General features: G+C 42.0%; 1 pseudogene; it reads left to right on the top strand.

Moving 5' to 3' along the window:
• Positions 1-5017: 5017 nt before the first annotated feature.
• Positions 5018-11304, top strand: LOC121549319 (annotated as a pseudogene).
• Positions 11305-11742: the final 438 nt, after the last annotated feature.

The following is an 11742-nucleotide window of genomic DNA, read 5'->3' as shown; positions in this document are numbered from 1 at the left end:
CACATGGAAATTCAGTAAGAGTAACGTATACGCCTATTATCGGATGGTGTGACCGCATTCTGTCCCCTATCAACACTTTTTAAACATTTGGTGCCAACGAGAATGACATAAGAAAGAAGTCAAGACGACTAGCTTGATTGAGCCTCCGCCATGTATATCTCACTAGGTCAGGATATTTAAGCCTCCATATATCCACTAGTTCCAATATATCCATGACATTCATGATTTCCTTCAGAGCATGAGGGTGATAGTTTGTAGTGTGATTTCCTTTACGGTCCATTGAGGTATTTAAAACAGTATTATAATCGCCCACCATAATAATAGAGTCTTGTATTGCTTGCAGGGTTGATAATTTATTATACACTACCAGTCAAAAGTTTGGACACACCTACTCATTCAAAGGTTTTTCTTTATGTTAATATTTTTTACATTGTAGAATAATAGTGAAGACATCAAAACTATGAAATAACACATATGGAATCATGTAGTAACCAAAAAATTGTTATACAAATCAAAATACATTTTATATTTGAGATTCTTCAAAGTAGCCACCCTTTGCCTTGATGACAGCTTTGCACACTCTTGGCATTCTCTCAACCAGCTTCACCTGGAATGATTTTCCAACAGTCTTGAAGGAGTTCCCACATATGCTGAGCACTTGTTGGCTGCTTTTCCTTCACTCTGCCGTTCGACTCATCCCAAACCATCTCAATTGGGTTGAGGTCAGGGGATTGTGGAGGCCAGGGCATCTGATGCAGAACTCCACCACTCTCCTCCTTGGTAAAATAGCTGTTACACAGCCTGGAGGTGTGTTGGGTCATTGTCCTGTTGAAAAACAAATGATAGTCCCACTAAGCCCAAACTAGATGGGATGGCGTATCGCTGTGGAATGCTGTGGTAGCCATGCTGGTTAAGTGTGCCTTGAATTCTAAATAAATAACAGACAGTGTCACCAGCAAAGCACCCCCACACCATAACACCTCCTCCTCCATGCTTTACGGTGGGAACTACACATGCGGCGATCATCCGAGTTTCTTTGCCCATGGGAGAATTATATTTTGCCCCCCCAGTCCTTATTCCACGCAACTTCATCTACAATTGTTGAATGAGTTTCCTGTAAACAATAGATATTATATTCCTTCTCTTTGAGCAAGGTAAATATTGTTATTCTTTTCTTAATATCTGCTAAGCCATTACAATTATAACTGGCTATACTTTTTTCACCATTTACCATAATGAGATACAAGTTTCAAATCTATTTATCATAATATATGTTTGTAAATTTACCATTAAAAAGTACCTTAGTGATTCAGTGTCCATATAGCTGTACCATGATATTTGCATTGCTACCAAGTAACCCTCCAATTGTTCTCCACTATTCCATCTGCTAAAGCCCCTCCCCATCCCAAGTTGGGTTGTCATCCCAGTGACCGGCAGACCACCCTGTTTCCCCGGATCCCTAGGCCCCCCGAGAGGCCAGGACCCATCCTTCGAAAACATCACACAGTGCCACCCACAGAACAGAAGCAGATCAACCTCTAAAAGTATTTCCAATGCTCTCACCTCAATTTGTTTTATATATAGCTATTAGAAATATCTATTCAAATATCTTGCGTATCTTAATTTCCATCATTAAAAATTAATATGCGTAATAATGTCTGCAGTTCATGCAAAGGATTGTTACCTATAACTAGGATTGCCATTGCATTACATTACATTTTTGTCAAGCAATTATTATTTTAGCAAACAATTATTGTGATTCATCCTATATTGTCCCTAACATCCTTACCCCCTTGCCACAGATGTGGGATACATACACACACACACATTTTTGCATGCGTTTCTGTGTGTGAGTAAAGGTGATCTAGAATTGTGCCACTGGATGTGCATTTTCTTGTTTGCTTATGGCCCTATACAGCTCGTTGAGTGTGGTTTTAGTGCCAGCATCGGTTTGTGGTGGTAAATAGACAGCTACAAAAAATATAGATGAAAACTCTCTTGGTAAATAGTGTGGCCTGCAGCTTATATTTGAACTCCGGCGAGCAAAACCTTGAGACTTCCTTAACATTAGAGATCGCACACCAGCTGTTGTTAACAAAGAGACACACACCTCCCCCTTTAACCTTACTCAAAGCTGCCGTTCGGTCTTGATGATGCATAGAAAAAACAGCTAGATGTACAGTATGTTATCCATGTCCTTGATCAGCCACTACTCAGAGAAACATATAATATTACAGTTCTTCAGGTCCCGTTGATAGGATAGTCTCGAACTGAGCTTGTCCAGTTTGTTCTCTAGTGATTGGTCGTTCACCAATAGAACGGAGGGTAGAGGCGGTTTATTTACATAGTCTCATCAGAGAGCCCTTTTGATTGCCTCTCTTGTGCTGTCTCTTCCTATTTCGAGACCCGGGGATTAGGGCCTGTTCCGGAATGAGCAGTACATCCACAGTTGTCGACTCGATGTCGGAAATTTTATGTACAAAATAGTTACGATCAAAAAAATAAAATAAAAAATAAAATGCTGATTTGGTCAGGAGCTTTTTACTCCATACATGTACTTTTTACTCCATACATTTTTACTCCATACATGTACTTTTTACTCCATACATTTTCCCTGACACCCAAAAGTACTCGTTACATTTTGACAGGAAAATGTCAAATTGTCCAATTCACACACTTATCAAGAGAACATCCCTGGTCATCCCTACTGCCTCTGATCTGACGGACTCACTAAACACAAATGCTTTGTTTGTAAATTATGTCTGAGTGTTGGATTGTGCCCCTGGCTATCCATCAATACAAAAATATATAAAAAATTGTGCCGTCTGGTTTGTTTTATATCAGGAATTTGAAATGGTTTATACTTTTACTTTTACTTTTGATACTTACGTTCATTTTAACAATTCCTTTTACTTTTGATACTTAAGTAAATTTAAAACCAAATACTTTTAGACTTTTAGTCAAGTGATATTTTACTGGGTGACTCACTTTTACTTGAGTCATTTTCTATTAAGGTATCTTTACTTTTACTCAAGTATGACAATTGAGTACTTTTTCCACCACTGACAATAAATGGATGTACTTTAATTTTTTCTATTATATTATTTAAACCAGCATTTCTTTAGAAAGTTTACACCAATATTGGTATGTTGAAAGCTATTGTGTAGACTATATGTAAATAAATACACTTTTAATAAAATACAAATATATGTCATTGGAATTACTTAACAGAGTCTACAAAACTTAAATTGGTCTATTGTGCTGGGTAACGGGTTTAATACAGAGTGCTGGTGACTCCTTACTCCACCCATTACATTCACTGCAATGCAATACACTACAAGTGAATTACATATTGTCTTATAGAGAAAAAACAACTATGTGCCGATGTAAAAGTTGGGTTGGGATTACTCACTAGTAATCTGTAGAATCTGTATATGGTATTATTTCTTGAGGGACTGAGATCTACATACCCAGCAGCACTTTTTACTCCACCCATTCCAGTGGTCCCAATGCAATACATTGTAGGCCTATACATAACATATTGGCTTATAGAGAAAACACTATTTTATGTGCCAAGGTAAAAGTATTGCTGGCCTTTTACTCCACCTATTACATTGGTCACAATGCAAATCACTGGATATGCATTACATACTGGCTTATAGAGAAAAAACTATTATTTGTGCCGATGTAAAAGTAGGGTTGGGAGTACTCAGCACGGTCTGTAGAATCTATATATGGTGTCATTTCATGGGGCATTGAATAACCCAAACTTTTATTAAATGTTTTCCCTTTTCTTTGGCGAGTCTTAACTTTATGGTGCTCCACAACATCCCTGCCACCCCCATACAATACATGTGTCAAATGTAGTAGTTCAACAGCATTATTGACATGTATCATTTGTTGTGTCAAGTTATTCTGATCTATGCCTTTATCAGTACGTGCAACTCCACAGTTAACTCTATCACCACAGACATCAGCGTCACTATCAGTACAGTCAATTCCTACTACAACACCGCGTCCACCCTTTACGACTTTAGGCTCAAGCAGCTGATTGACACCAAAGTCCAGCACAGACTCCACCACTCCAGCTCTGTAGTGCTTGCCTCAGCACCTTACTGTCACTGCCTACCCCTTCCTCAAACCCTGACTCTAACCCTCCACATAACTCTTTCCTCTTGTCGCTGCCTTTTCCTTCCTTTAGATGCATAACATGAGCACATAGGTCTATATCACCACTCATCTTTCCATAGCCACTTAAGCCGATTGACACTTATCCTTTCTGTGTTTTTTCTAGCAGTTGGCCATTGCAGAATTTAGCCTACTTCTTTCCAAAATGCGCTATCAATCTTTTCACTGTGCTACATAACAGAATGAATTGCAATTGAAATAGCAGGATAATCTTGAGGTCTCTGTGTTCTTTCTTTCAGTGTCTGAGCATGCCCCGACCTTACCCTGCTGCTTGCCCCATTCTCCCCCTGACCACTCCATGACCTTACCCATGAAATGACACCACATATAGATTCGACAGACCCTACTGAGTACTCCCAACCCTACTTTTACATTGGCACAAATAATAGTTTTTTCTCTATAAGCCAGTATGTAATGCAAATACAGTGATTTGCATTGTGGCCAATGTAATGGGCAGAGTAAAAGGCCAGCAACACTCTATTATTCAGTGCCCCGTGAAATGACACCATATATAGATTCTACAGACCCTACTGAGTACTCCCAACCCCACTTTTACATCTGCACAAATAGTATTTCTTTTTAAACTATAAGCCCAATATTGTCAACCAGTCTGAGCATTGTATTTTTCAATAGTGGTCTTAAAATAATGTTTTAAAAATAAATTCCTTCTTGCATTTGATAATAAGCACAATAAAAATCAACATTGATTAAAATGTAATATCTTTTGAATGAGTTATCCACTTTGCAATGTTTAGAAATGCAGGCTTTTATTTTGAGGGTTTCCTCATTACCATAGGAAAGTGACGTCATCATTAGTGCAGCTAGCAGAATAGTAGTCGTGTTTGCGCCTCTATGGTTTGCCCACACTGGGAGTGCAGGCTAAACATCTGAGAATACAAAGAAAGAGGCACTATGGCCGAAATATCTCTTTATCTCACCAATGTCAACGTGTCTTTGGGGCAAACGATGGACGTAGAGAAGGTAAGCTCGGCAAGTCATGATTATGAAAAGTGTTTTTTATTATCAGTGCTTTATAATGAGTGTTTTCAGACCAGCTAATACAATTCAGTGGATCTAGCTATGTTTTCGTCGCTGTCATCGTCTCATGATGATACTTAAATTATTAACCGAATTCAGATGTAGGCTATGCTACCGGTATCTCAAATTCTGACATTATTGATGCACATAGAATAGGGTTTACTTCCTTGATAAAGTAGTGTGTTTTATGATGATCTACATTTCTATAAGCAGCCTGTCACCAACACGCACTGTTCACTGTGCGTTGTGTGCGTGCGGCTGTGCGAGCGTGCATGTGTGTACATTCCTATTGTTTTTCTTTATTATATCCCTGCCTATATGTTGCTGTGAGTCCTCTCTTCTGTGGATATCTCTTGGTCTGTAGTGACACTATATCTGTCTGTCTGTCCCAGAGCCCAAGCACAGGGAAGGACTTTGAGAGTGTGGAGCTGGGAGACCTGGAGAAGAGAGAAGAGAAAGCCCCACGAAGGATAATCCATTTCTCTAATGGAGAGACCATGGAGGAATACAGTACAGACGACGAGGAGGAGGACAAGGAACCAGAGAAGAAGGACCTACTGTCCCCCCTGTCGACGCGTTGAAGGTGTGTGTGTGTGTGTGTGTGTGTGTGTGTGTGTGTGTGTGTGTGTCTAGTTCCTAGAATATGTGTTCCAAAACCTGGTAATAACCCATGTGTTTGTGTGTGTCAGACCAAGCTGACCTGGGGCCCGTACTTCTGGTTCCACATGTGGAGAGCTGCTACATCTACTGTCTCAGGTGGGTGCCTGAAATGAGACAATATGGATTATCAACCTCTAGGATTGATAGCCTTCTCCTGCCATACATAACCTTGATACCACCTTGAATACAGTGGCTAAGATGGCGCCGACGGATGGCGTTTTGTCTCGAGCTCCTACAAAACATTGCAGGTTTCTTCTTTTTCTAGTGTTCTTTTCTAGTGTTTTTCTCTAATTTTCTTACTCAGTTTGTTTTGTGCATTAGTAGTCCTGTGTAGCTCAGTTGGTAGAGCATGGCGTTTGCAACGCCAGGGTTGTGGGTTCGTTTCCCACGGGGGGCCAGTATGAAACAAAACAAAAAATAATAATAATAACTCACTAACTGTAAGTCGCTCTGGATAAGAGCATCTGCTAAATGACTAAAATGTAAAAATGAAAAAATTATTTCATACCCTCGGTCAGAACTATTGGAATATGAATCGCTGGGTACTCACCGTCCACCCGACCTTCCCAAATTCCTGGAGACTGCAGAACAATGGGCTAGCCTCTTCGGTGAGACCTCGGCTGCCTGGGAGTGCTAGTGAAGAGAAGGAGAAGGAGACGCCACTCCCTTCCATCATCATGAAGTGCTTCGAGAGGCTAGTCAAAGACCACATCACCTCTTCCCTCACTGACACACTCAACCCTCTCCAATTCGCCTACCGCCCTGACAGATTCACGGACGACGGAATCGCTATTGCACTGCACGCTGCCCTCAACCACCTGGACAAAAGGAATGTGTATGTGAGGATGCTGTTTATCGACTACAGCTCGGCCTTCAATACCATAGTGCCCTCTAAGCTTACCACAACGCTCAAGGCAGGCCCTGGGACTGAACTCCTCCCTATGCAACTGGGTCCTGGACTTCCTGACGGGCCGCCCCCAGGTGGTGAAGGTAGGCAACATTACCTCTTCGACAAGGGTGCATCCTTAGTCCCCTCCTGTACTCCTTGTATACCCATGACTGTGTGGCCTCACACAGTTCGAACTCTGTGGAGACGGTCAAAAACTTCCATGTTCCTCGGCATACACATCTCCGAAGAGCTGAAATGGTCAAACCACACGGAAAGAAGGCACGGCAGCGACTCTTCAAATCAAATCACATTTATTTTGCCATATGCGCCAAATACAACAGGTGTAGACCTTACAGTGAAATGCTTACTTACAAGCCCTTAACCAACAATGCAGTTTAAAGAAAAATAAGTGTTAAGTAAAAAATTGATGAGTAAAAAATTCAAATAAAAAATAATTAAAGAGCAGTAGTAAAATAAAATAACAGTAGGGAGGCTATATACAGGGGGTACCGGTACAGAGTCAATGTGCGGGGGCACAGGTTAGTCGAGGTAATTTAGGTAATATGTACATGTGGGTAGCGTTAAAATGACTATGCATAGATAATAAACAGTGAGTAGCAGCAGCATAAAAAAAGAGGGGGTGGGGGGGACAATGCAAATAGTCCGGGTAGCCATGATTAGCTGTTCAGGAGTCTTATTGCTTGGGGGTAGAAGCCTTTTGGACCTAGACATGACGCTCCGATACCGCTTGCTGTGCGGTAGCAGAGAGAACAGTCTATGACTAGGGTGGCTGGAGTCTTTGACAATTTTTAGGGCCTTCCTCTGACACTGCCTGGTATAGAGGTGCTGGATGGCAGGAAGCTTGGCCCCAGCTTGGCCCCAGGATGCTGTAGAAATTAGTCCTGTTCCCGAGGGCCCTCAGAGTGTTTTAGACGAGCACCATCGAGAGCACGCTGTCGGCCTGCATCACAGCCTGCAATGGCAACTCCACCACCACGGACCACAAAGCGCTACACCCAATCAGCACCATTGGGTGCACACTGCCTGCCCTCCAGGACAGCTACAACACCAGGTGTCGCAGGAAGGCCAAGAAGATCATCAGGGACCCCAGCCACTCGAGCCATGGCCTGTTCTCCCCGTTTCCATCACTCAGACGTGGGCAGCATAGGAGCATCATGGCAACAACTTTGAGAATGGCCAATAACTTCTACCCCCAGACAATCATGCTGCTGAATAGCTATCACTAGTCAGCTACCTGCTATTGTTGTATTTCACTTTATCCTGCATTGTTGTAGTTCAGAGCTCAATAATTTCACTGTACCCTGTATTTACATCTGCAACCCTGTACATGTGACTATTAAACTCTCTAATCTAATACTGTGCTATTGGTGAAACTCCAAAACGTATCTTTCAGCTTGTGACTATCTTGGGGAGAGGATGGCCTCACTCTTTGGAATCACGTCGGCCAAGTACCAGTACGCCATCGACGAGTATTACAGGATTAGGAAAGAGGTATGTTCACAACAAACAAATGAGAGTCATCACTAAGAGGACTTACATCTTGAAAGGGATGCCTAAAGGGCATGACATAAAAAAGGTAATATAAGTGCATAAATGCTTTGCATGTGTATGTGTCTATGAGAGTATAAAAGTAGAAGAAGAAGAAGAAGATTGTTTCTATGAACACTCCAATAACTCCCTCTACGAGTATTACAGGATCAGGAATGAGGTAGGCCTATATATACTGAACACAAATATAAACGCAACATGTAAAGTGTTGCTTTCATGAGCTGAAATAAAAGATCCCAGAAAATGTCCATACGCACAAAAAGCTTATTTCTCTCACATTTTGTGCACAAATTTGTGAGTATTTCTCCTTTGCCAAGATAAGCCATCCACCTGACATGTGTGGCATATCAAGAAGCTGATTAAACAGCATGATCATTGCACAGGTGCACCTTGTGCTGGGGACAATAAAAGGCCACTCTAAAATGTGCAGTTTTTTCATGACACAATGCCACAGATGTCTCAAGTTTTGAGGGAGCGTTCAGCTGGCATGCTGACTGCAGGAATGTCCACCAGAGCTGTTGCCAGATAATTTAATGTTAATTTCTCTACCATAAGCTGCCTTCAACGTCGTTTTAGAGAATTTGGCAGTATATCCAACTGGCCTCACAACCGCAGACCACGTGTAACCACGCCAGCCCAGGACCTCCACATCCGGCTTCTTCATCTGCGGAATCGTCTGAGACAAACTGTCAGAAACCGTCTCAAGGAAGCTCATCTGCGTGCTCGTCGTCCTCACCAGGGTCTTGACCATAACTAATTTCAGTGGGCAAATGCTCAACTTCGATGGTGTGCTCTTCATGGATGAATGTGTGCTCTTCATGGATGAATCCCGGTTTCAACTGTACCGGGCAGATGGCAGACAGCGTGTATGGTGTTGTGTGGGCGAGCGGTTTGCTGATGTCAACATTGTGAACAGAGTGCCCATGGTGCCGGTGGGGTTATGGTATGGGCAGGCATAAGCTACGGACAACGAACACAATTGCATTTTATCGATGGCAATTTGAATGCACAGAGATACCGTGACGAGATCCTGAGGCCCATTGTCGTGCCATTCATCCGCCGCCATCACCTCATGTTTCAGCAAGATAATGCACTGCCTCGTGTCACAAGGATCTGTACACAATTCCTGGAAGCTGAAAATGTCCCAGTTCTTCCATGGCCTGCATACTCACCAGACATGTCACCCATTGAGCATGTTTGGGATGCTCTGGATCGATGTGTATGACAGCGTGTTCCAGTTCCCACCAATATCCAGCAACTTCGCACAGCCATTGAAGAGGAGTGGGACAACATTCCACAGTCCACAATCAACAGCCTGATCAACTCTATGCGAAGGAGATGTGTCGCACTGCATGAGGCAAATGGTGGTCACACCAGATACTGATTGGTTTTCTGATCCACACCCCTACCTTTTTTTAAAGATATCTTTGACCAACAGATGCAAATCTGTATTCCCAGTCATGTGAAATCAATAGATTAGGGCCTAATGAATTCATTTCAATAGACTGATTTCCTTATATGAACTGTAACTCAATAAAATCTTTGAAATTGTTGTATGTTGTGTTTTATATTTTTGTTCAGTGTAGTTCAAATTAGTATAAGATTACTAGTCTCACATTGCTAGACATTACACCATATTCTCTAGCCGGGGTTTAGACTATAAGACCACTAAGGCAGAGTCACATTCACTTGAAATGGATGCCTTAAAAGGGCATAGATGATTTACATGTTTATGTGTTTATGAGCATTCCAATAACTCCTTGTCTTTCCTTCCCAGAAGGAGGAAGAAGATGAGGACAACCGATTATCAGAGGAGGCGGAGCAATACTTTGAAGAGAATCAAGACGAGAAGATCCAAGGACCACTGACGGATCAGCCAGAGGGAACCGCCCCCCACGCCACTGTCACCTATCAGGTTGAGAATGAGCCTGAGGCCACACCCACTGCCATTAGAGTACCCGCCATCGTCACGACAACAGACTGATTTCTGGAGTGACAGTTATGTGTTGTGCAGGGTTTTTTGTTTTCATTTGTCAAGGAGGAGGGGGAGCACTAGTGTCTGTCTCTCAAGGCACTTGTTTGGTTGTGGCTACAAAGGAGACATCTATATGCCTGGGAGTCAGACCTGTTACGGTTTTAGCCCACTCCACTGTCGTTGTCATGCCATTGATACCAAACTATAAAGAACAATGACATCATAACAACAAAGGACAATGATATGATAGTGACAAAGATATTGTCATGTTTGTAATCAAACACAGGAGTTGGTTAAAGCAGCAGCTGATCCGACTACAAGGGCTAGCCTTCATTGGGCAGTGCAGTGCCACTGTCTTTCTGTGGATTTATAGTGCAGGCACAGTGTGGTACGATAGCAGTACTGTATTGTTAACTATACAGTATGTGTCTCCAGTGGCCTTACCCCTAACTGGAGGCAGGTTCTAACATTCCATCCTGGTGCCTATCTATCTACAGTACCTGGTGCCTCCAAAGGGGTGTGTTTGTGCCTAAACCACAGAACCAAGTAGTAGCCTAAACCTTAATGCACTCTAACACATGAAGCCTTCCTGCTTTATACGCTACTACTAGCATGTCATTCACTTTGTCTTACTTTAGAAAACATTTGTTTAAATACTTGGCTGAGCACAGACCCAGAAATGGTGTTTGCCTGTGTAGCCGTACTCACTTGTGGTCACTTGGTGACTTGTAATTTGGAACATCTTTCCAGGCCATTTTGTAAAGTAAAGGGAGTATATGATCTATTTCATATTTGTTGTTACGAATCCATGCCTTATGCACTGTTGCCCCTGTTGTAAATTAACTTTATATATTTAAGACCTTTTTTGATATTCACATATTTATTACATTTTTGTACTTACTGAGCACTTTTTTACTTTGTTTTTAATGTAACATCACATTGATAAACTGTTAATAAATATACTGTTAACTATGCTTTAACTACAGTATGTTATCTCGTCTGTCTGTCATGTTGGTCAGTCAGCTAGGATCGGTGGTGGATACTCTTGTCTGTCTGTCTGCAGAAGTCTCATGTGGCTGTACTGTGTCTGTGAGTGAGTGACACAAGATTTTCTTTGTCTTCATTGGTAACAAAGACTCCTGTGTCCTCTTCTAGGGCTGTTTGAGGTGACAGATTCTGTTGGCTAACCTCACAATGCAGGCATTCTCAGGTCAGGTCAGTGTGGGCTTCTCTCTCTAGTCCAGAATGACCTACAGCCGTGACCTAACTCACCACATTGAGCGATAGCAGGATCTAGCAAACTATACACAGAGACCTGCTGATCTCCATTTACTTGCCATAGCACATATTGTCTCATAGGAGAATGTTAGAATGTAATTTCTCTATGGATCATAATAGCCTAAAGTAACAGTATATTTACTCT

The sequence above is a fragment of the Coregonus clupeaformis genome, chromosome 33, assembly GCF_020615455.1.
Source record: "Coregonus clupeaformis isolate EN_2021a chromosome 33, ASM2061545v1, whole genome shotgun sequence".
NCBI classification, from domain to species: Eukaryota; Metazoa; Chordata; class Actinopteri; order Salmoniformes; family Salmonidae; genus Coregonus; species Coregonus clupeaformis.
The sequence above is the reverse complement of the archived record's forward strand: the minus strand, read 5'-3'. Positions and strand labels throughout refer to the sequence as shown.